The sequence below is a fragment of the Anthonomus grandis genome, chromosome 2 (assembly GCF_022605725.1).
Source record: "Anthonomus grandis grandis chromosome 2, icAntGran1.3, whole genome shotgun sequence".
NCBI lineage: Eukaryota > Metazoa > Arthropoda > Insecta > Coleoptera > Curculionidae > Anthonomus > Anthonomus grandis.
The window spans coordinates 39,346,250-39,373,199 of record NC_065547.1 but is presented as its reverse complement, the minus strand read 5'-3'; the positions used below and the strand labels follow the sequence as shown (position 1 = coordinate 39,373,199).

The window sequence follows — 26,950 nt, the reverse complement described above, 5'->3', positions numbered from 1 at the left end:
ACTCCTAATAGGTATAAGTAAAGGTATAATTCTTTAGGAGATTTGCTATAAATCTTCTGTGCCGACAGTCACCACATTTTGCTAGCTTTAGGAGGCTGTAATACGGCTTGTCTACTTTTGGTATTGTATGTAAAATTTACCTTAATTTTCTACAGTTATGTATACTAGCTGTGAACTAATTCTTAATACTTGGATACTAAATCTAGAGATACAGTGAGTCAAGAGCTTAATCCTTAAATCTCGTGCAAATTTGTTTCTTTTATTAAATGAGAATTTGTCTTCTTGTTTCAACTGCCATGGACATTGGACAATCCTCAGGCCTTCTAGTCTAGATTCATTAAAACCACCTTTTTTGACCGATTTCATTTAGCCCATTCTTATTTCAAATTCCATTTAAATGCTATAAAACGCTTGGATAACCGCATCCGTCGTGTTGTACTTTCCACCTAAATGATTAGCCCCTACAACGATTTTCATTGACGAAACCCCTGGAAACTTTCTATAGAAATAGGAACAATTCACTTAAATGCAATGAAAAGTAGCTCGGCCGGGTTGTCTTATAAAATGTATGTGTATCTGTTAAAACACCTGGTTTAATAGATCCACTGAATTAGTGAGTTTAACAGATCCACTGATTAATAGTTGAGGCAGGATCTTTAACCTGGGCGTATAACCACATCCGCACTGTGGTACTTTCCACCTGACTAATTAAACCCCTAAAATGATTTTTTTTACAAAACTCTCTTAGGCTGCTATATAAAAGTGTGTCACGAATAAGGATTAAAGAAGTCCGTAACATACTGCCACAGCTCGTCAAAGCTTTCCATAATTATAAGGAGAATCTATTTAAAAGCAATAAAAGGTAATTAGATCGGGTTGTCTTGGAGGGCACTATTAAGAAGCTAAGCCCCTAAGTTACCTATCCTTAGTTTTATCGTTGGAACCTTCGGCGCGACACTCAAATTACGAGACAGTTTTACCACTAACCAAAACTCTTTATTTTTACTCTTGACACGTGTTTCGCTAACGATGTCAGCATCTTCGGGAGAAGATCAAAACTAAACCAAAACTATTTACCATTGGCCTTATATACTGATGATGTTACTTATAGAGCGGCAATTTAAATGAAGCATGGCCGAACCAATCTTAAACATTAAATAGCTTGCGCCGTTAACTTTACAGTAATAATATTTTGCCAAGAGTTTGCTGACGGTAGCTCAGAATTATTGAAGGCTTGGGATTATTCGAAAGTTCACTTATGACTGGCTATTAAAGAATCTAAACTTGATTATAATTATTAAATAAGAAGGCGCCACTTAGTTTGTTTTTTTTTAATGAAAAAAAATTAAGAACAAGACTTGGTATATGGGTTTCAATTAACAATTACATGACCCTGGATAAGGTAGATTTAAAGATGCAAAAAAAAATCTCAACAATAAAACCAAATTATATTTACATTAAAGATATGTACACACCTCATGTTCTAATCTGATAAATGTTAATAATTTGATATGAATTAAAATATGAATAAAATAAGTTTGACAAAAGTAACATTTAAATTATGATTTCGTTACTAGGTAGATTTCAGCACTTGAAAACTTAATTGCAATTATTAAAGTTTTTAGTATATATTGGTATTACGCAGGGAAAAGTTCATGAACCTTTTTACCTAAGGCATATCAGCCTTAACCGTGTTATATCTACTTAACTACCAAAAATTACCAAAAAGGGCACTGTAAAAAAAATTTTAAACAAAAAATAATTAATATTATAGATCAGATATTGACATATTAAATTATGACATTGATTAAATAGTTGTAACATTAAATTGAAATAAAAGGTATATTAATAAAAATTTAAATAAGTGAGACAAATCTATGGTTAGTAATATTTATATAAATGGAATAAACTGACCTGTATATTCCTCCAAGAAATGAACGGCTAGCCTTCAAAACCGAGGTTGTGGATGTATGCCATTTGTAGCTCTGCTATCCGGACTGTGAGTCTCAAATACTAGATCTAACTTTAGCTCCAGCTCTACCGCTTTCAGCAATTTCCTGGGGAAATCAAAAGCCTGCAGCCATCAACAATTGAAGAAGAATAAAGAGGAAAACGGAAAAGTAAAACCCTAAAACAACGGTTGCCATTGTATTCACTGTCGATAAAAAATAAATGGCGTTAAAAATGTGACACACTCACCTTGCTAGGTTTCCTTATCTATCCATCAAAATCTTGGGCATCCTGCACCAGAATTATGAAATAAACGGTTCCCTAAAAGAACAAGATTAATTACCATAAATTATAAACCATACTGGCCACTTCTTGCTTCACAAACTTCGGAAATTAAAAAAAACTGGTCTTTTACGTGCGCTCCTACCTGCAACACGGGAAAAATGGACGCAGTACCGACTAAATCAATAACGACCTCACCTGTCGCCTGAGCTGTCAATATCAGCCAATCAGAGAAAATATTAATTATGACCAGTCAGAGAAGTGACGGACCGTCAACAGAAAGCATGGATAATTAAACCATGAGAGTGATGCGTGACAACAGTAGTAATGTGTCATTGACAGTGTCAATTTAAAGAAATATTAGTAAAAGAAGTTGAAATCAATGAAACGTCAATGGAGCGTTAGTGAACATAAGGAATAGAAAAATAAAACGCTACAAGCTATAATTGAACTAAACTATATAATTGACTATAAGGAACTGGAGCTTTATCCTTGTTGAGAATGTTTTTCTACTCTTACAGAAAGAACGTTTGCCACTATTTTACCAGGTTAAAAGTTTGATAGTAACTTTAGCTAATCTTCGACTTCGTAAGCAATAATAGTGTATTCTATTATTACCTGGTTAAAGACATTTTGAATTGAATTAACTGCATGATGTAATTTTATGACCTAGCTAATCTCTTATTGATTAAATATGAAATCAACCACTATTCTACAACAGATTGTTTACGTTCAGAAAATAAATAATCTGTCACTTTAACGATAGAAACCAGATTTAATTATTATTTAATATTTTATCTTTAAACTTTTTATAAATAAGGCGGAGCTATAAAAATATTTAATTTTTTAAAGAAAATGTTTGGAAACGGGCTTATAACAAATATAAGAGATTTCAGATATAAAAATTATTATTTCTTTAAGCATGACGGTGATAAACGTTAGCCGTCTTCAAGTTATAATAAAACAATATTAAAGCGATAGCCCAAACGGGTTATAAGTAAGCATAACCTAAATGGGTACGGAGGATATTATTTTGTGCTTTTATCTTTTACTAAAATTTATTATTTTTGTTTTTAATTGAACGTAGAAAAAGTAATTAAATTATTTTACTTTGTCTATTTTATTACATTTTTAAGCTGGTGTCACATAAGATATTGCAGATGATGATATGTCAGAATGATTTTAATTATTTTTTTTTTAAATTTTTGTAATTTAGAGTCTACATTTGATATACTCGTATATAAGTAAGGATTGATTATGATATTGAAATTAAAGAGGCTTTAGACCTTACTTTAAGGATATATAGCTTATTTTGGGTTCTGATTTTTGACCAAATTCAAAATTATTTGTTAAAATGATTTTGTGTTCTATTAAAATTATCTAAAGCTTATATTTTCTAAATAAAATTCTTAATAGAAAATATTATTATTATTATAGAATTATTTATACTTTATATCTAAAAACCTACCAACATATTTTTCGCTCATATTTTTTATAGATAAACAGTTTAAGATCGTAATTGCAGTAGAAAACTATTTGATGTTCACATTATTTAGAGCTCGTTTTAAAGGTGAAACAATTGGATTTATATGGGCTATAGAAAATATCTAAAAGGCATCATAAATGGAAAAATTTTAACAACAATTTTATTTCCGTTATGAACGATTTATCTTTTTATTTTTTCAATCAATATTAAATTCCACATAAACCAGCTTGTAAAATGCAGGTTTATGTAAAAAGCGTGTAAAATTTTAAAAAACAAGGCAAAAATTGGATTACTTCACATTTTGCCACACTGATGTTATTTTTGAAAGATGCTTCTTTAACAAAACTCAACAAACAAAAGTTTTATGTTTTTATAAAATCTCGGTGGGACAAAAGTTGGCACAGGCTTGTAGGGCAAAAGTTCGTGCGTTTCGCAGTTTAATTATTGTAAATAATAGTGGCATGCTTACCTTCATATGCAGAGACGAGCATTTATGAGCATTTGATGTTTTCCACTTAAAATCAAGCATTTATATTTGTTATTTATTTTGCGTGCTTTTTCTTCATAGCGAGTGCACTTCCTTCTTCTAATGGGCGGTTTCCCGTTTGTTTAAGAGATTTATATAAGACGGACTTAAGCGTTAAATATTAATTTAAAGTCTTATTGATTTTTGCAATTACTAGAAACATATGAAGGATTCAAGGCTTATTTATTATTAACGGGTTATGTTCTTTGGGTTCCATCGAAATTATCTGCAACTTTAGGTTTGTAAATAAGATTCTGGGTATTCTTTTTTTATTTTTTTAGGTTGTGAGGTTCTGAATATTTAATTTTTTTTTTCAGTTTTAATTTATATTATTAAGAATTAGTAAGAATTCGTCGAATAGCCTTACATCATATTACCAGGGAAAAAACAGAAATAGTACGTGATTTTTACTTTGATTGTTGTCTTGCCTGAAGGGAGGGTCAAGCAACATTAACTAAATTTAAAAAATATATATAATTAAAATTAAAAGCAATTTATAAGCTAGAAGCTAAAAACAATTTAAATTAAAAACAATTTATAGGCACCAGTCAGAAGTTGTGAGCTTTTTTCAAAATATTTCTGCAACGTTTCCGAGTATAAAGATACACAAATATTCATTATACAAAAGAATCTTACATTTTACATATTTACATTACAAAGGTATACTACGGTTTGATTACTAATAAAGGACCCGGTTTTTCTGCTTTCTTTATTAAAGACAGTATATCTCTTATTTAGTACAATTTTATCACTAGGAATTTTTTCTGAAGTATGGAAGATGACACAATACAAAAATCTGATGATAAAAGTAACAATGGTAACTACCGTCCAATATCTCTCTTCAGTAAAATTTTTGAATCTGTAATTTATAATTTCATTTTATGGAACCTCAAATAAGGGTATATGGGGCATATTTGTCAATATTTTAAATACACTAATGTATAGAAAACAACGTGTCATGTTAAATGGAGTTGAATTCTTACACAGTATTCTTGTACAGATCGTGAGCTACGTATTACCCAAAATAATAGCAACACCGCTTGGTTGCGGCTTGCAGGCGGCGGAATTTTTCGTTTTTATTTTTTAAACCGGGAGTCAGCATACCTCACTTTGCTGTGTTACCGCACGTTGCATTAATAATTTTTGAGCGTAATTTTCGTGTTTTTTTCACTATGGCTGTTTATACCCCTTCTGAAAGTTCAATGATTAAATGGTTTTATGCAGGTAATTCGGCAGTACAATGTAGAGATTTGTTTTCAGTGACATTTGAGAATAGACCGATTCCTTGTGCAAAAACGGTTTTAAATGTGGTTACAAATTTTGAGACATCTTTTTGTCTTCAAGATTGTAAAAATGCCCACACAAAACATCAAGAACCACCTGTTGAAGTGGTCCAGGATATAGAACGGCGGGAAGAAATGGTTTGCAATACCGTAGAACTTCATTCGACACGATCCACTAGAAATGTTGGAGAGGAACTGGCAATGAGCAATAAAACTGTTGCTGGTATCTGGAAAAAATATGGGTACAAATGTTTCAAGTATTAAAAAACTCAGGAAATATTTCCTGAAGACCAGTGGCGAAGAATAGAACTTTGTGAAACCATGATGGAAAAGGCAAATGAAAACGAATATTTCTTAAAAAATATTTTGTTTTCTGATGAATCTTCTTTTCCATTACATGGCACACACAATCCTTCCATTGTTCGTTATTGGTCTCAGGAAAACGAGCACAGAAGTTTTCAGTTTCGTACCCAGTATTCTCAGAAATTTAATGTTTAGGCAGGTATTTTGGGCGACAATGTTATAGGGCCAGTTTTTATTGATGGAACTTTAAACGCCCAAAAGTACCTTGAGTTGCTGCAAAACCAAGTTTTCCCTGCGATTCAAATCCTACCTGATGTAGACCTGAGATCGGTTTATTTTCAGCAAGATGGCTTTCCTGCTCATAACGCGGCTAGGGTAAAAGAATTTTTAAGAAATACTTTTCCTAACCGCCTTATTAGTGGGACTGGCGATATTAAATGGCCTCCTAGATCTCCAGATTTGTCTGCAAATGATTTTTATTTGTGGGGTTACCTTAAGCAGACCATTTACAAGCATGAATTTAGTAGGCCAACAAATTTAGAGGAGTTGCGAAATAAAATTGTCGAAGGTGCCAATTCCATTTTACCTGAAACTCTTTTGGAGATGCGAAATAGCTTTTACGAGAGGTTAAGTTTTTGTTCAGCGAAAGAAGGCGGTTTATTTGAGCCTTTTATTTAAAAAATTATATGTTGTTAAGTTTGTTTATTAGAGTTTTATTTCTGATTTTTTATTATATTTTTATCAGAGTTGATATTTAATTTTTTATTAGAATAACGCTTTAATTTTCATTATGCAAAACACAGCATACTAAACATTTTAAGATTACAATTCTATACGGGTTTTACACATTGTCATGTCTGTAAAGCCCGCATTTTGTCGCCAAACGACACGGCTCCCATGAAAGTCAGATGTTTACTAATCCCGTCCTCGGGCCGGCCGGGGCAGTGCTCTGTCGCAGGCACTCGTACACGCGCGACGTTGCAAAATTTCGCCTCTATGCGGTTTCCTATAAGTTTAGTAACGAACGAAAACACGATCTGTATATTAAAGTTACGCCGCCATTCCTCAAGGGTCGCATCATCTGTCATTTTTTATATCAATGTTACTGTGTGCAACGGTAATAAATGCTATTATATTTACAATTATTTGAAAAATAAATGACTTTTGATAAGTTGCAGCTACTATATACTTAAACAATGTATTATTAAAGAGGGTTGTAAAGGATCTGGGAGTAACTGGATTCAGGGATGTTTTTTCACGCCTATAACTAATATTGGAAGTCATGAGGACATTATAGGCTTCTTAATAAGAACATCAATTGGATTTTATAATTTATTGTCTCCTATTTTACTTCACAAGAGTATAATTAGAAGCATCCTCGAATATTTATTAGTCTCCTTGATTCCCATGTATCTTCAGAAAAACTCTTAGGTAAAGAAGATTTGTTAAGATTCCTAACAAAAGGTTTATTAGAGATGCTCACTTTTTTACATATGAGGAGAATTTAAAGTTTTATAAATTGAGTCCTCCTATATCAAAACAGATATGTTTTTTGCATTTAAATGTCTAAATGGTATTATTAATTCTATTTTCTGTACAGCTAATATTGCTTTAAATGGAAGTTCGTATTCGCTTACATTACAGTTGATGACTACTTCTTTATTCCAATTACTAACTCAAACTACCGCGGTTGGTATCATGTCTGCTTACTTTTAATAACTTTCAAATTACAAATATAATAATAATTATTTTGGATCCAACTCATTAACTTTCAAAATACATGTCACCATCATTTTAGGTCTATTTTAAACTTGCATATATTGTATTATTTTCAAGTTATGGTTTATTATAAGAACTATTTATAAATTATTTTGTTGTTCTTAGCTTTATTGCTTTTAAAATATAAGTTTGAAAAATATGTAATTCTGTGTTGTCCTGCTGATGCGTCATTGCTACTTATGTATTTAACTGATTTATTTATCTGCTAGACAACTAGATCTGATTGAATAAATACAAAAATATCGTAATTAAGCAAAAATAAAAAAAATATAATAAAACACTCCATAACATTTTTTTTATTTATAAAATATATAATTTTGTCTTTTTTAGATAAATTTAGACACTCCAAAATATTTTTATGATATTTATACTGTTCAGATATTTTAGGGCTTGTTTTAGGAATAAAACAATAAGGTTTATATAGACTATATAACGTATAAAAATGGCATCATCAATTGAAATACAATTTTTATTTCAGTTATAAATAATTTATCTTTTTAATATTTAAATCAATTATGAATTTCACATAAACTGTTTCTGTAACAGTTTTTCTAAAAGAAAGAGGAAATCTCCATAAAAATATTTCTCAGCCAAAATAAATGCAAATAGGTTTATTTTATATCTAAAAGAGCCTCAGGTTTAAAAGTTATTCTTATTTTTAGCCTGGCAGTAGTATGAGTTAAAGTCAGTTTTACTTAAAGTAGTTATAAAATCCCAATAAAACGAGACTACAGAAAATACTTTGGTATGCAGTTTTCGTTTATATGATTGTTTTTTTTATTGAGTTTAATTAAGGAAAATATGAAAGTGGCATAATAAATTTGGAATTTTCAGATTTTTTTTAATTATTTTTTATTACAAACAATTTAACATTTGAATGTCAATATTTATCTTCTACTTGTAGCGCATCGCCTATTGGAGGTTAACTATTGTTGTAGTAATTCGTTGTTGACTGCAGCTCGGAACAGTTAAACATTACTGCAATCAAACTTTTCTCTTAAGTTTTTTAGCCAGCATAACCGGTGTCTGTAGTTAATAATTTTATCAGTCCAGGGAAAATGCCACATTCTATGGTAGCACCACATGTAAAAGACTTGTAGTATATGTAATTTATGTGGTTTTTCTTGAAGGTTCATGCTTCAACTTCATACGAAATCGTGAAAAAACGTAACATCCTTATCCTAAGCTCTATGTCAATATCTCAACTTGTAAATAAGTTTTTCATTTTTATAAATGTTGATCTGGCTGTCTCTATTCTCGTCCTTATTTCTTTGTCTGATTACACTTGAATATTCTATCCAAGTTCCTTGATAATTATATGTATGCAAATTCTTTATCGTAGTGGTTGCCACCATTATAGTTACATGGTTTAGATCTTGTGAGCAATTTTTAACTACAAATACCTTGATTTTTTTACGTTCATTTTTCTTCCATATTCATCACATCAATCATTTAATTTTTCAACAAGTGTTAGGTATCTTCAAGATTGCTTGTTAACAAGACAATATTATCAGCATACATTAATTATTGCTGCATTTATAAATAATCCCACTAACTCATCCTCAAGAATTTTCCTAAAAATTGCTTCGATATACATAGAGGTTAAATACCAGTGATGATAGGATGCAACCATGTCTCACACTACGACGAATTTACATTTTTTCTGTTGGTCATCTAATGTTATTTATATATGAAGGGTACAGGGAAAAAACCAGATATGTCATTTCTTTTCACATTAGAGTAAATTCAATTTTAATGTTCAAAACCAATTATTTTTATTTCCAAAACGAATATAAACATGTAGTTTACATAAAACAGAAGTTAATATTATTATAAAGTATTATGACTATGGTTTTTTGGTTTAGAAAAACTAAATACGGCTTTATTGGAAAAAAATCTGCATCACTTAGGATTTTGCAGGAATAAAAGCAGCAATGTCACTTGAAACCGACAAAAACGAGCTGCTTTTATTTTTGAAATAAAAAAGAAGATTTAATTTTTTGGAATTTTTAATGTTTATTTAACAACATATTATTATAAAGTAAGTTAGAGATGAGCCAGGTTTTGAAAAAATGTCACGGCTTTTGGACTGCAAAATCTCATGAGGCTCATTAGGTCGTTAAACTTAGCCTTTGGAATTGGTAATAAACCTGTAAAAAAATTACAAAAATTAATACATCTCATTTTTATTCAAAACTTTCTTATAACTTATCATCTTATATTCCGGAACGGGCAGCAAAAATTCTCCGTATCTGAAAGCTGAATTTCGGTCAAAGCGTTTTCGTATTAATCCTGACAAAACTGGTCCATTGTATGTTGATCGGTAGTAGATAAGGCGGCTATGATCAGATAATGCCACTATTTCCTTCAAAATTCTGGATTTAAAATGAGAATTTTTGTAAATATATTGTGTATAAAAATAATTTCCAATCCAGTATCATATTTTGTGACACACTCACTACAACAAGCGGCGATGGTTTGGAGCGGGAATGCCTAATGACTTCTTCAAACTCTTCCGGGACCTCAAGGGGGCTCTTCAAATCCCACAACTCTACATTTTTGTCACTACAAAATGAATAAATCGAAAAATGGTAAAGTTTTTATTTTGTCCTCGGTGATGCAATCTCCTGCAAATCTTCTGTGAATCTGCACAGAAGATTTGCAGTTCTTCAACATCGTCGTCTAAATAATTATTGATAAAATGGAGAAGAAAAGATGCAACTTCGTTTGATCCTTTTTTAGCCTCTCCTTTATAAAAATAGATTGACCCGAAGAGAGGACATGTACATTGAAGGCGTACATAGACAATTGGCGTTTATAATACACGTCGTTAGTGGCAATTTTAGGAATTGAAATATTTTTTGCAAAATCAATGCAAATGGTTTCCTTTTTGTTGTTTTTTTTGTGCAGCTTTTTTGGCTTGCCTTTTCCTTGAATAAAACGCCTCGGCCTTTCTTTTATGCAACTCATTCATAATGGTTTATTCTCTAATTTCATCAGTATTAGTCAAACTTTTAAGCTTAATTTGAAATTCATCACACGTTGCGCATGTGTCACTTCTAGGGTATCCAAAAGCAATATTGCATTCTTTATTAAAGGTTGTTCTGTACGTTTCATATGAGACTTTAGCATTTAGATGCTTTTCCTTAAAGAGGTTAAACATCTTTTTGATTGTAAATTCTTCTGGTAAATAGGTCTTTTTTGTATCTTTTAGACTATAGTGGCTCTGACGACCCTTAAAACTTTTGATGTGGTCACATACCAAACCTTTTGTTAAGTCGTCCACCTTCCTATGAGTTGCACTATGCTTTCCACGTCTGTCCTTAGGAGCTGCACCACTTCATTTGACGCTTTCCTTTATATAATTTATTTTATTTTTTATAATCCCATGAATGGAACAAAAAGCTTTGGTACACACCGGAATATCACCATCGCGAACTCGAACTCGATACGCATAACTTGCATCATGGAAACTGGCAGTATTACCTGCAATTTTTGGTATTATTTATATCCTTCTTTCCTATAACTCGTATTTTTAAATATTTTTTAATTTTAATTTTAATAACTAAAAATGTTAAATGACAAAACGCAAATAAATAAATAAAACTTAACGGCAAACACAGAGCAATATGACATTTGTTACCAACCGAATCAGGAACGGGAAATTTAGATTTATACAGTCAATTACTCGCGTCGAAAATTTATATTGTTGGCAAGTAAATAAGGTCACGTGTGACGTGTATCGAAGTTTATTTGGTGGAAATCATTTTTTTTTCTTGATATTTTTAGATAGAATGCACTAACAGCTCTTTGATATTTTGCGATATTATGGTTTTATGGAATAAGAATTTTATAAAAGTTTGTACTCAATAACTTGAGTTTCTCAATTCCAAATATTTAATTTTAGATGTCGATTTTTGGCGTACGTTTAAACTAACCGATATTAGTTTGCTGGTCACTTCGTGATCATTCGAACACTTACGATTCCTAAATGCGACTAAAAACACCCTTTTTTGTATAGAAATAAAGGATTTAAAATATCGTGATAATATAAAAAGAACTAACTTATTAATAAAAAAACCACCAGAACATAGCTTTGACTATCACTATATATAGAGTTGAAAATCTCAATATTGTATTTTTTGTAATATATTAGTTTCATTTTACAGTTTCATTTTAAAAACGAATGATTTTTAGCTTGATTTATTGATTTTCTTTAAGATTTTATATAAGCCAGCTTCACTTTAATATAATTTTAATATGAAAAAAGTGTATGTGCAAAATGTCTTAAAAGAATATAAGCAAAATATCTCCATACGAATATTTAATTTGCAAAGAAAATAAATGCAAACAGCATTATTTAAATTACAAAAGGCTTCCGTAAAAACTTTTTTATTGTTTTAAGCTTAATGGCAATAAACGTCAGTTTTATTTGAAGTAATAATAAAACAATATTAAAGCGAGCATAAGTTAATTGGGTACGAAGAAGAATTAATTTGAATTTCTTTCACCGAATTAAAATTATTTTATCAAAGTAGGAGTACGATCTAATTTTAGGTATATCGTAGTTTTATTTATATATTTTATTTCTTTACTAATATCACTATGTTTAAAAATGTTTTAAAATATTTGACAGCAATTTTTAAAATTTGCGCAACACAAAAAATGTAATATGAGTAGTATCAATATTTAACGTTTAAATTGATTGATATATTTCATATTTTTTGTTATTTCCTAGTTCAGCGTAAACACATGATTTTGTTTATTAACCGGTATTCACAATATTGTATTTAATTTTTTTCCAATAGAAAATGCTAGAATTTTATTAAAATATTTTGAATCCCTTTATTTTTTATTTACTATTTATCACAATATGAGGATTATATATGAAATATTACAAAAAAATATGATATAATTAACTGTACCTAATATTATAAAATGTAATAATACAAATAATTAAATAATACAAGTATATATATTTACAATACCATAAATAAGTCATTCAAAAGATTTCTTAGCTTAAATAAAAAAACAAAATTAATTAAAAAAATAGTTTTGTTTGTTGTTTGGTAATATACATATGATTGGTTTGTAGATAAATACTTTTCATTCCCAATTGTACATCAAAGAAATTACATCCTAGAATTGTTTATTAAATTAAAGAAACTATGCAATTGTAAATAAATAATAAATTGATTCTTCATATTTTAGTGTTACTTTTGACTTCACCTTAAGATTGAAGCAAGTGAGTATCTATATACGAGTATAAATATAGAATATATTTAATAGATCTTTTCAGCTAAAACTAGTATATGTATACAATGTCAATATTTGAATGTAGTTATAGGGACTTTTTTTCTGTTCATATCAGATTTAAATTACTTCAAAACAAATATAATTTTTTTAAATCACGAATAATGGAAATTGGTGGACTTTTTAGAAAATCAAATCAAACTAAACGACAAAAATAAAATTATTATTTTTGAAAAAAAAAATTTAAGTATTCAATTTACATTAAAATTATTTTCCTGTAAAGCGCCCTCAATTATTCCAGTATTTATATTACGAAATTCAAAATAAGTCCCAACTATTTTTCTGCCTTATTTTAAAAGATTTCTACCCCAGCCTCGAGATTGAAGTATTCCGATACCTCCTATATATATTAGGATATTTGCAAACCATTTATGGAATTTTTTAAAAAACCACAAAATAAGCACATAATGTTAAAAAGGTTAAAAATCATATTTCACATAATATAATAGACAAATATATCTGTTTTTATTATTTATAATAATCAATATACTTTTAAATTTAAACGCTAGCTGTTGTACCGCGTTATAGATATTCTAAACTCCTATATTTTTTCATATAACGAATGAATTGTTTTTTACAAAAAGCACGTTTCCAAATTCTGACCAAGCATAACTTAAATGGGTACGACTAAACTATATTTATTTAAAGTATAAAAATAAAAACTGAAAACTATTATTCAAGTACCAGAGTGTAAAATAATCATTACAGAGCCCCCTACTTACAAGCGATCCATCATCACATCCTCCAACACAATAAATTCGAACCAAATAACACACATTCATGAATTATGGGAAAATTAATCAAAAACACGACCGAGCTACTACCTAATCACATTAATAACATTTTCGCGTCCTAAATAACGAGTCTAATCATCATGATTAAGAAATATGGCGTTTTGCTCCCTTTTCAACCCTTTCAAAGGGACCCCCTCGACAGTCTTTCAGCCAGTTGAAATAATAATTTGGCACATATTTTCGCATTTCAATGGAAAGTCACTTATTATTTAGGAAAATGTTTTATATTATAAAAAAAAAACATTTATTTATAATTCAGATTTATACCGTATTTAGCTGATTATGCTTTGCCATAAAAGTAACCTCAAATATACAAAAGACTAAAACGAATTTAAAAACCTTCAGATTCGAATAATAATTGCAAAAAGCAGTATTTTTTATCTTTTTCAATTACTACTTCTTTTAAATGTTCATTATAACTACTAAGGCGTGCACACTAAGTGACAAATCAATTTTTTTCATATATTCACTTTAATGTTTTCTTTATTCTTGCCTGTTTTTAAATTTTCCTCTGGTCTACATTGATAGTGAAAATAAAGTGTTTTATCTTGGCAATTAGTAAATATAGTCGACAGTCCTAAAAGCTGAAGAGCAGGGATGTACTTAATCTTAATTTAAATTTTTTTTCTTACCTCTTCCTAAATTGGTTTTAAACTAGTTTTTGGTCCCTGGCTTTTTATTTAATAAATAATTATTTTTGGCTTGCCATTTATATTAATAACTATGATTACGCCATGGGTAAGCTTAATTATAATTTTTTCATGTTGCAGTACTTTTTTTACTTTCTATTATTATTATGCCGGTTTTATCGTTCATTACGTGTAAATTAAATACTCGTCTGCACAAAAATAGTCCACTAATTTTTTTACACTTATTGTTCCTTTCTCTTTTTCATGTTTTTTGAGCATAGTCTTTAGTTGCACTCTTTCAAGTACTTAAGTTTGGTCAACAAAGCAGAGGAACATAGTTTGTTAAATTTATAGACTTCTCGATGATTTGTTGGAGTATAAATATAGCGTCGATTGATAATTTATTTTTTGGTTGCGGATAAGGATTGTAATGCTATCTGTCTATTCCTGGGGTACTTTTGTGGATACCATACTATAAAGACTTGGTAGTTCTATCATCAGCTCATCGCCTTCATATTTAAGCATTTCGTTGGTTATTTTATCTGAGTCTGGTGATTTTTTATGTTTCAATTTCTTGATTATTGTTTTGATCTTAATTTTGTTTATAGATATTCTTGGGTATTGTCCATAGATCCGCTTGTTTTTCGGTGTTACGTACTCTTGAGGTGGTTTGTCCATTCGTTAATGGTAATATTGACTGCAATTTGATCGGTAACTGGTTTTTTCTACGGTCTACTGAGGTTCCATATTTTTCGTTGTCCTCCATATAAGTGATGTTGCATGTCAGTGGAGAACTTGTCCCAATAGTCTTAGCATTAGTTCTATTTCTTACAGGGACATATTGCGGACATTGTTCTTCTGTATTTGATGTAGCTGTTGATTTGTTGTTGTTAACTTTCTTTTACCAATCGTTTCTTCTACTGTTGTTATGTTTCGATTTTTCTTGTTCTGAGAAGTAACATCATAGCATTACTTAAAATAATTTTAAATATAGATTTTTATACTTCGTCGTGATGGACAAATGTAAATTTCAGAGGTTCCAATGTAACCCAAATATGTTTTAACTTAGGTTTTTAGCGGGTAATTAATGGTGAAAAGCGTTGGAGAGTAATAGCGGTAAAACTTGTATATGGCGTCTCACAATCAACCACAAAGTCTCTATGTAAAAAACAAGTTATGTTAAACATTAAGATGATTTCACATATAGTAAGAGTTCCTTAAAGTTTGTAATCACTTTTTTTTAGATTTTTGGTTTTTATAAAAATTGACTAATGTTAAAATATGCTAACGGCCGCTTATCAGTCTGGGGAACATTAATTAGTTATGAGTTGGCATAAATTATCCTAGAGATGCTTACCTTTTAAAGTATGGCGCCATCCAGTTTGATGTGTTTATTTAAAGTGTAGTTGAAAGAACCTTTAACTGGCAAATTGGTTCTCATATAAACAAATAGATGTAAAAAATATAACACATAGTAAAACACAAAATAAGTTTTAATTATTTATAATACTATATTATAAAAATTTTGCAAATACTTACCAATGTCCATTATTTAACCTTTTACTTAACTAAATCATTGTTGTAAAAATTATAAGGTAGTTTCTTGTTAAAAGTACCCCTCAAATCAAAACTTTATGCACCAGACTTTCAAAAAATCAATATGCGCTAAAATGTAACTACTCTTTGGCCCAAGGTCAACAATCTACCGTATAGTATACTGAACAACATGTATGTACTAAATCAAATAAAATAAATATATCTTTCAGTGCGGTTGCTTACATATAGTACTGTATGAAACTCAGTATAGTGAAATTAAATGGGATTAAGTAAAATATTATTTCAGTAGATAGGTATACAATTTACGTTACAGTGCAAATTATCATGAAAGAATTTTAGACACAGGCATAAATTAATAAATAAGGAGCCATTAAATCATAGTTTCAAAATCAAAATTACAATATTAAATTAGAAATCATGACATTGCTCACACATTTCTTCTATCTTGTTTGACCTGGTAACCCACTGTGCAGATTCAAGGGCAGCAACTGACTAAGGTCCAATCAATAACGTCATGGAGAGGCAAGCAATCCTGATAAAACTCCAATTTATGAGGAGATATGGGAACAGCACCTGAGATGGCTCGGGATGATCCTTAAGACCAAATACTTCGCTGAAGACCTGACTTAAGACCTGGCTTAAGATCTAACTCAAGATCTAACTTAAGACCTTACCTAAGATGTCACTTAAGACCCTAAAATAGCACGTGAAACTTCAAAAATGGCGGCTTTAATGCCCATGAGAAAACGTTTTACAAAGAATAGGAATTAAGCTTACCTCAAGATGTCACAGGGTCTTTTATAAAGTGTATTAAAGTAATCTTTCACATGCCCTGGCTAGTGTTGCCATGAGGTAACCGTGAGAATCTCAACCTCGACAAATTGAACTTGTTAACCTGATAAAACCACACTATTTCGAAAGAAAGCCAAAACTCAATTTCTGAGTACCTCTTCGATGGATAATCTTACGCAGCCCCAGTTTTACAAGAATTATTCTTAACCCTACAATGCATGATTTTTTAAATTTATTTCAAAAAAATATTTTTGGTTATAAGTATTATGGTATAAGTTTTGGTTATAGGTATTAGTGCTGTGAATGGGTAAAAAATATTTAAAAAAATCTTTTGTTTTTTTATTATATATTTTTTAAATTTTGTTTAAATGTATCACATATGCTACAACACGCACTTATGATACAAAAAAAAGGAAAAATGGTCTTAACAGTTTATTGATGGAAGTTACCAAAACAATTTTTATTCAAACATAGGTGAACTTTGCATTTTTCACAAAAAATAAAAGAAAATCCTTTGCAGCCGGGTATTTTACATCGTTGCCTGGTATTACTCCAGTTCGGAATGTGACCAAAGTTGTCAGTTCTTACATCTTTTGGAGGCATTGCGGTTGAAGATGATTTTTTCTTTTTCTGTTCTAAACTTCGGTCAAGTGAAGAAGATGGCATTCCCCTCTTTTTTGAATCATTCTGCCCAACGTTGCACAGACAATTGGCGATTTCAGCACGAAATTTTTCCATTGACATTGTGGCTGTGGTTCCTATTTGCCTCTCTACCCTCCGATAGAGAAGCCATGCGTTGATGATGGTAATGTCAACTAAATGATAAAAATTCTGCAGTACCATTTTCTGGTTCTCATTGACATTTTGTAACGCCCTAAAATACTATCTAAAAGATCCACTCCGCCCATATGTTTGTTATATTCTAACACTAAGTTTGGACATGGTACTTCCACTCGTTTTTTCTCTTTTTTATCAAACCTATCACTTCTTGAACTGGAGAAGAACCCATGTATGTAGAAAGTAATGTGACTGCTTTATTATCCAGCCATAAAACTGAGGCAAAAGGAGTATTTTGAAAAGAAGTTACCTATTCTTCGAAAGAACCTCGCGTTTTTTTTTTTGAAAACAGTATCACTAGAAAATTTGCAGTTGGGCAAACGATTCCTTCTCACTGTTCCTAGCGAAAGAATGCCATTTGAGAATAAATATGACATCAGAGGAATTCTTATATAATAATTATCAAAATAGACAATGTAATTGCAGTTTTTGGGAATTGACCGGCACAAGCGTATAACAACGTTTGCTGAAGCCCCAAGGTCAGGCTCATTTGGAAAACGATATTTCTCAAAATTTTCTTGGCCCGAGTATATTTCAAATTGGTACGCATATCCCGTAACACCAGATAAAACATATAATTTATAGCCCCACTTGTGAGGCTTTAGTGGCATGTACTGTTTCATGTAGTGTCGGGCCTTTGTTGCACACATTTGCTCATCTATAGATAGACACTTTTCAAATGGAACAGTTTGGAACGTTTTGTTTAAAGAGTCGATAACTGGCCTCAATTTATGCAGACGATCATGATCCGCATGATCTTTAGGAAGCATTTTCGTGTTATCATTGAAGTGAAGCATTTCACGAATTTTTTCAAATCGATTGTTCTCGAATTTTTTCAAATCGATTTATTTCTCCAGTCGTTATATTTGCCGAAATATTTTTTTGATTGCTGTAGAGGTTCGATTCTTCAGTGATTTTCTCAAATAGCTCATCGGTAAAAAAGTATCTGAAAAAAATATCAACAAATTACATACTAAACTGCAAAAGGAATAATTGACTTATTAGTTTTACCTGAAGAACTGATAGGGTGTTGATAACTCCATTATATTTGTTGGAAGATTTTCATCACCTCTAAATGTTGTACCTTAAACATTTTGTTCAAAAGATGCTTGCTTCCAGCAAATAGATTTGAATGCGTCTTTATCCAGTGTAAATATATTTTCTTCTGTACCGTTCGCGTCTTCATTCTCAGGTATTATTTCGTCGACAATATCTGCCTCATTATTATTTTCAACGTTCGAATTGGTTAGTTCTACACCATCTAGTTCATGCTCAAAAATAATTGGAGTATTTTCAATGTCCAAATTGGCGTAATCCACAGGATCTTGAAACTTTTGAGCAGCCAATTCTAAGCAATTATCAACGTTTTCACTTAAATTATCTTCGTCCAATTCTTCCAGATCATCGTCAAGTCCTGGATTGTCAAAGGTTTTCGAAAATCCCTTTTTTTGTCCATCGCCCTGAGATTAAAAAAAAAATCATAAAATGCATGTTGTAGCATATTTGCTACATTTTATTAGAATACCCGGTAATTTATTTTTATGAATTCTGGATACGCACTGATATAACAAATAGTTTGAATACTTACCTAATTTACCAAATTTATCGAGTTTGTCTGCCAAAACCGCTTCAAATGTTCAAAAAAACACAAATTTACTACGTCAGACACACACACCAACCGCCAAAACAACACAGCTGACATTAGAATTAAAATTCTGTACTTGCTGCGCCATCTATTGCCAGCAAAGCGAAACCCGATTTAAAGTGTGTATATAGTATGCTGCACTATGCATTTAGGTGTATCATAAAACATTTAATGAAAATAGAATTCTTCAATATTTTATATGTAGCAGATATGCTACGTGATGCATTGTAGGGTTAATTCAATTCAGAGAAATTAATCTAATCCCAAAAGGGAAAGTATTTAAATTACAGGTGAAACAATGGCAACAACAGCCCGGTATCGAAAACGCGAATACGTAAAAAGTTGATTCTTGAGCATGGCCTACGTGACCAATGACAAAGACAGACAGATAGAAATGTCACGTCAGTCAGAGAGAGAAACAACCTGATTCCAGTATATTGCTTAAATTCAAAGCGAAGAACAACTAACGCCATCTAGAAGTTCTTATTTTTTTACAACGTCATTAACCGACTTTACACTAGATGTCGCGATCAATATATTTTCATACAATATTAAATTATTACATTATAAAGCAACCAATAAAAATAAAACGCTACAAGTTGTAAGAAATTGCGCTACATAGAATTAATAGGTTTCTCAAAAACTAATAAGTTTTTGAATTGCCAAAAAATTATGTTAAAAAAATTATTCCTTCTGAATGTAACACTTATTATTATGTTAGTAAGTATAGTTTTTTTTCTCTAGTCATTCAGTTCTAATTTTGTTAGTTTCATCAAGCCGACTTCAAAAGTAAAGTTTCGGATTTTGTTTGTTAGCTAAAGACCTTGCAGAACTAGATATATTAACTTTTCTCACTTTGCCCCATAATATGAGATACTTTATTTGAAAATCTCTTTATATTAACTTTTTACGATTTTTTTAATGACTTACGTCTAATGTATTTTCGCTATATAAATTTACTCAGATGGAAATTGGTTCTTGTATTGCCTCTTAATTAATTCCCCCAAATTTGATATTGTTTGTTACACGAACATTATAATAAATGTGATATCTATGTATATTCTTGATTTAATCATTTCTTCGACCCAGATTCCCAGTTAAAAGATTATTCAGCACCATCAGCACTTGACAAAGATTTACCAAACACTCCCCTCTTCGCATCTTTTATTTCACAACTCCATGCTTTTAAACGCAAAAAAAAATCTCTAAATAATACTTTTATATTCCAACAGTGGCACACGGGGGCATAGTAAGAAATCGTCTGGATTCCTATACAAGACAATGCGGGCGCCTGGTTTTTAAATAATACATTGTTTAACGGAGACGCCCCTTTATTGTTTTAGGAAATATCGACCTGTAAAAGGAGGACAAAGAGTAGGTGCTGCAGGAAGAGCAAAAGATGTTTCCCGTGCATGTCTCAGAGCTCTCCTTGGGGCATAATCTGAAATTTTCTTGGGGAGGCCCCGCATGAACAACTTTTGGTATATATACGGAGGAGATACACGTACACGGGCCGTTGGATGTCGGTTTTTACGAGCGAGCTTGGGGAACTCTTCTCCCGGTTATTGCAAACTGTTTAAATAAACCGGGAGGGGACAGAGTTGACGCTGGCAGCGGGGGATATTTTTCAATTTTTTCAGAGTTTAGGGCGACACGGCCTAAATTAATTTATTCTTGTTGCAGTAAAATTTTATTTTTATTTTATTATTTTTTTTAGAGTTTTTGATACATGTAATACAATACCGAAGCACTTGCGTCAAAATGCCTGTTTACCAGTGATTATATTTTCAAACATATAACAAGATGATAAAATGCAAAAATAGAAAAATGAAAATTGATCCACAAAATTGATCTCATCCATAAAAGTAGATTTATGACAAAAATAATAAATTAAAGTTCAAATGGTATTCAGACATAAATCATAGCATCTGAACTTAGAAAATTGAATGCCTCGGATCAGCCTAGCTGTAAACCATAGGCGAGGTTGTTTGAGTTCACAATGATGTCATATCGACTTTCCAATTTTTCATTCAATATATCGCTCACCGAGTTCTATAATGGCACAATTCGACAAATCGCTATTTTGGGTTAATAGCAGATTTAAAAATAAAAAGTTTCATTTTATAATTCAATCTAAATAGGCACAAATTTAGTGGCGTTTAAACCCGAGAGATGGCGTTGTGTCACAATAACTTTTTTCTCTGTTTTCCGCTTTTGTACCGACTAAACCGGCACAAGTTTAGTCTAGGTGCAAATTTCGAACTGGCGTGTATAATTGTGAGAGCAAAAGTGACATATTTTATTTGTGATGGTATTTCTGGAGTCGGTAAGTAAGATTTATTTAGTCTGTACTGACACATTTACAAATTGTGCCACTATGATTATAAACTTTGTAAGTTACTTAAAATCAATTATTATGAAAAGTGGCACAAGTTAAGATTGTGTCACTTTAGAATTAATTTGAGTAACTAATAGCTATTTTGTGCCAAAATTCACCTAGGAGTTTTATCATTTATTTAGATTTATATCTACATATTTATAGTTGTGCTAGTATAGAATTTTGTTAAAAAAAATATGATTATTTTCCTTGATCTATAAAGTTATGTCATTATGAGTAAATTTTAAGATTTGTGTCAGTATAAATTAAATTTTTGCTCTAATCTTAACTTGGTTTAGTTTTAGATTTTTGATTGGAATGGCATCCTACCGAGGTGACAAAATGCTTTCTGCTCTTGGTATTCGGTAACAAACTTATATTTATATTTTTATTTAATAAACTATAAAACGTTTTTTATAGTTTAAAGAAGAACAGCTCTGGATCGGAATGGACACTGCTTGATACAATATCCGCGGCAAACGAAAATATAATATGTTCTTATTTTATGTTTGTTATACCTAAATAAATTTTTAGATAACACGCCGGTTACGAATATAGAAAATGATGTTAACACTACTGAAGATAATTTTGATGCGTTTTGCATCAGACAAAGAAAATAAACTTAAAAAAAATATTATATTATATTGTTTTAGTTCATATCTCTAAACGTTTGGTGTCCCCCTTAGTGTCTCCTACCTCTAGGTCGTCATCTAGCCATACTTCATCGGATTCTTCAAGTTTTGATTCTTCCTCCGATGAATCCGAAGATGATTCTGTAAAAGACCCAAACTACAGTCAGTCGGCATCGTCCTCTGATTCCGATAATGAAATTATAGAGGATGAAACCTTACCTGCGTGTAATGAAATAGTAGAGCAGGGATGTAGAAGAAAATCTAGAAAAAGAAAAGCCGAGCCTTTAACATGGACCAAAAATCAACGTATGCATAAATGAGATCTGAGAAATTTCTGGCATAAATGAATAATATGCCAATCATATATTCTGGGAGAAAGAAGATTTGACAAATTTTCTTCGTTTTGTGAATTCTTTGCACCCAAAGATTTCTTTTACCATTGAGGAAGAACAAAATGGCAAACTGCCATTCCTAGACCTCCTTATAGAAAGACTCAATAATAAACTAATATTTGAAATATATCGTAAACCCACAACTACTGATAATGTCATTCAATACGCGTCTATTTCTCCCTATCCATACAAATTTGCCTCCTTCAATTCTTTCTTTTACAGACTTTTTAAAATCGCCCTGTCAAAGGAAGCGTTTGCTAAAGAGCTTAATATTGTAAAACATAAAGCTTTTAATAATGGATTCCCACTTTACTTAATTAACAAATTATACTTTAAGTTCTTAAATAAATATAGGTTGACTTACAACGTTCTTCATGAGAAAGACGACAAAAAGTCCTTTAGATCTTTGTCCTTTTTCGGCTCAATTTCATTAAATTTAGCTAAATTTTTTAAGACCTCTAATATCAAAATCGCTTTCAAAACCGCGAATAATTTAAAAAAACAGTTAGTGAGCATGATAGACAAGGCAAATGTCTTTTCGAAATCAGGGGTTTACTCTTTGAAATGTGAGGATTGTGACGCTGTATATATTGGCCAATCGGGAAGAAAAATTTCTACACGCGTTAAAGAACATGTAGCGTTGTTTGAGAAATTTAAAAATACAGACGTCCGTGATACAAAGTCAGCGTTTGCGAATCACCTGTTAGCTTCCACACATCACTTTTCTCCAGAGGTCGGAGCTGAAATACTTCATGAATGCCCTAAAGGGAAAAAGCTTGACCTTCTGGAGAGGATGGAAATTATTAAAGCCAAGAAGAGTCCTGTTCTTGTCTGTGTTAACGACGTATTTAATTTTGAACCCAACCTTATTTTTAATAATCTTATTTAATCAATTTTATATTTACATAATCTCTTCCAACTGAAATAAGTTTAATATTGTGTTAAAATGCCTTGGCTTAACAACAAATGTTTTGAACTTTTCCTCAGTGTTCCGGTAGCCCATAGGTTATAGTCTCTGGCTTGTAAGCTTGTTGTCGCGGGTTCGATTCCCAATAGGTGTGATATTATTTTAACTCGAAAAACTCATCCACTATCCCAAAGATGCTGGTCATACACTTTTATAAAAGGTAAAAAACACGAAATCTACAGCATCACAAATACATTTAATAAAATAACGAAGGTTACATGTTTCGCTCGACTAGAGCATCATCAGACCTAAACAATAATTAAAATTATGTAACCCGAAAACAGGAGAATTCAACAAAAACTTACCATAACATACACAAAACACCTAATATTTAAGTAAACAAAGATTACAATAAAGTGGCACAATCTATGTACAAAGAACTCAACTAAACAATCAAATCCTTTATACATTTCAGAAATCTAACCATCATTTAAGAGTCTGTGACTTTGTGCTTTTCATTGTTTTTCGTCTGTTGCATCCAATGTCCTATCTGGGAAAATGGCTTAAAACTAAATTATTTTCTGACACTGGTTTTCTTCTGTTAAATCCGGTTGTATAAATTAAAATATGGAAAAAAAAACTGTTTCATAACTTAATGTAAAAGGCAAATTAAAAAAATTAATCACAAAATCCTTACCTAAACATCGATATTAAATAATAATTTGCAAAATTGACAAATCCTAAACATTTTTCAACCGATTTACCCTCTCGGTATTTATAATTACTAATTGCCTTATCTCGATAATCAATTTCCTCCCCGGGCCTCGGGAGTCGAGAGGAGAACCAGGCCTGGATTGAATGATGTTTCCTAATTAATTTTCTGCTTATTGCACGAGGTAAATAAACTGATTCATATCTTCCGATCCCGGTAATTACTTTGCGTCCGATTTCTCTTTTGGGAAATTTGTGTCTGAAAGGTTGTACGGACTTTTCATTTTACTCCTGTCGGCCGAGGAATGATGAAGTTTGCTTTTCGCGAGGTCGTGCTTTTCGAACAGTTATTGGCTTAATTATGAAAAATGCTATGTGGTGACTTAAAAACAAAAAAAGAATCAAAAGGGCGAAAAAAATCTTAATAGGAATATTATTTAGAAATCATTACTCGCAAAATTATATGCTCGGGAATATTCGTTTTAGCTATCACGAAATATGATTACTCAGATGCCTTAACACGAATTAAATGGATTTCCTTCCCTAAAATAAGTAAAAAGGCTGGATAAATCCCCCTCGCGTCGGTCAGATGCGAGCAATCACTTGCCGTGCTATGAAACAAAAGAAAAACTTAATTGAAACCTGCTTAAATGAGTTTTCTGATTACTCCGGGAGATGGGCTACATTTTTTTTGCGGAAGCTCGGTTATAAGCTGAGCCTAATTGGTTTTAAATGGAAGTATCTATTTTCTTTTGTTTGGCATTCGGGAGATAGGCAAGGTCATATTCTTGAGATTAATTTTTTTGGTGATGTATCGAATAAAAAACCAAAAGGATAATATCAATATTTTGTTGTTATAAGTATATGGTTTAATAAGATTGAGTTATGCCTGGATTTTCTTGTATATTTAATATTTATAGGTCATATTTCGCAAATGTAGTTTTTATCCTGTTACCAGATTAACACTCGAATAGAAAAATATAGGAGCTAGTTAAGCTTTAAATAGTTTATATTACATTATTATAATGTACAGGGTGGCCAAATAAGAATGCGAGGTACTGTATCTGGGAAACTATTCATCGTAGAAGCTTGCGATAGAAAAAATTTATTACTAAAATGGCCAAGAGAATGACCTGGAAAATATTTTCAAGTTTCTAAAATGGCCGCTAGGGGGCGCAACTGCAATCTTGAATCTAGAAAACTGATGTTTCTGTAAATTTTGCTGAATTAACCTAACAAAAAAATAGCTGATCATTAAAGATCACCGCTAGAGGGCTTTTTTCGGCTTTCTGACACAAATGACTAATTTTCTCAAAAAACTTAAATGCAATGGTATAAATTTTTTTATACAAAAAAATAGCTTAATGACGCTTAAATATGCTTACGAAAATCGCATCTTAATATCTTCATCCTAACCTAAAATTTAATTGGAAAGAAAATTTTATATGGAAAAAAACTACAAAATAATTTATTTCGAATTTCTTTTATAATGTAAGTTGTGGCCCTATAAAGGACCGATTTTAAAAAGAAAGGGTTTTAATGCCCCCGTAAATGCTCGAAATGCTGACCATCACGCTCTATGCATTGCTGAAGCCTCTCATGGGTAGATAGAACTGCAGCTTCAATTTCGGCTCTCGGTATGGTATGTATTGCATTACGAATGCGGTTTTTCATATCTTCTCTAGTCGTAGGCTGAGTCTGAAATACAATGTCCTTTAACCGCCCCCATAAATAGAAATCAAGACAGGTTAAGTCTAGGGATCGCGGAGGTCATGGAAACAGGCTTCCTCTTCCAGTCCACCGCTGTTGAAAAATGTTATTAATATGCTCTCGCACATTCCTAGCAAAATGTGCTGGACAACCATCCAACTGCAAAAACAAATTTTGCCGGACTTCTAGTAGCACATCTTCCAGCAACAACGGTAATTGATTTACCAAAAAGTCGAAAAAAACACTGCCATTTAGAGATTGCTCAAAAAAATATGGTCCAATAATGTTGCCTCCAAGTATACCACACCACTCCAGCGCCCTTGGTGCTGAACTTCACGCAACCAATGCGGATTTTCTGCAGACGAATAATGCATGTTATGCAGGTTGACTCTACCGTCACTATTAAATGTGGCTTCATCGGTCCAAAGAATTTTAAATAAAAAATCTCTGTCCTCGCGTATCATGCCTAATATCCAATGGCAATAGTCCAACCTACGGTCAAAGTCTACTTTTTCCATTGCCTGATGTAAATTAACATGATATGGGTGCATTTTATAAATATATTAAAAAAAAAGCTGAACTTAAATAAATCCATATATGGCGATGGCTATTAGAATTTACCTATTGGCCTTCAAAATATTTTGATTCGTTGTTCTTGATATGCCTAATTCAAGGGATAATGCTCTTGTGCTAACATGAGGATTTCCTTCAATATATCTCAGTACGCTGTTAATATTGTCCACATTTCTTATAATTTTTGGCCGTTGAAACCTAGGCCGAAAACTACCATTGGCTCGTAAGTTCGCCACTAATCGGGGAAAAAATCTAATATCGCAAGGACGATTTGGATATCGAGCAGCATAAACTCTTTTTGCTACTCCAGCATTTTGAAGACATTCAAAATAAACCGCAAGCATATCAACAGCTTCATCGTTCGTAAAACGCATTTTGCAAAAACAAAAAATGCTCAAGAACGTAAAACTTATGACAACTTACTATTGACAATTTGAGAAATGTTTATAATTTGAGTAGATATTTGTTTTGT

General features: G+C 31.4%; 1 protein-coding gene and 1 long non-coding RNA gene across 2 annotated transcripts in view; both read left to right on the top strand.

The window, feature by feature from the left end:
- LOC126750177 (uncharacterized) overlaps positions 1–26,950 on the top strand; it is a 226,461-nt gene that overhangs the window by 101,477 nt on the left and 98,034 nt on the right. The window lies entirely within an intron of this gene.
- LOC126750178 (uncharacterized) lies at positions 21,431–22,185 on the top strand. Its single transcript, XR_007665632.1, has 3 exons — positions 21,431–21,502; positions 21,853–21,918; positions 21,974–22,185. It is a non-coding gene; the product is annotated as an uncharacterized LOC126750178 (long non-coding RNA).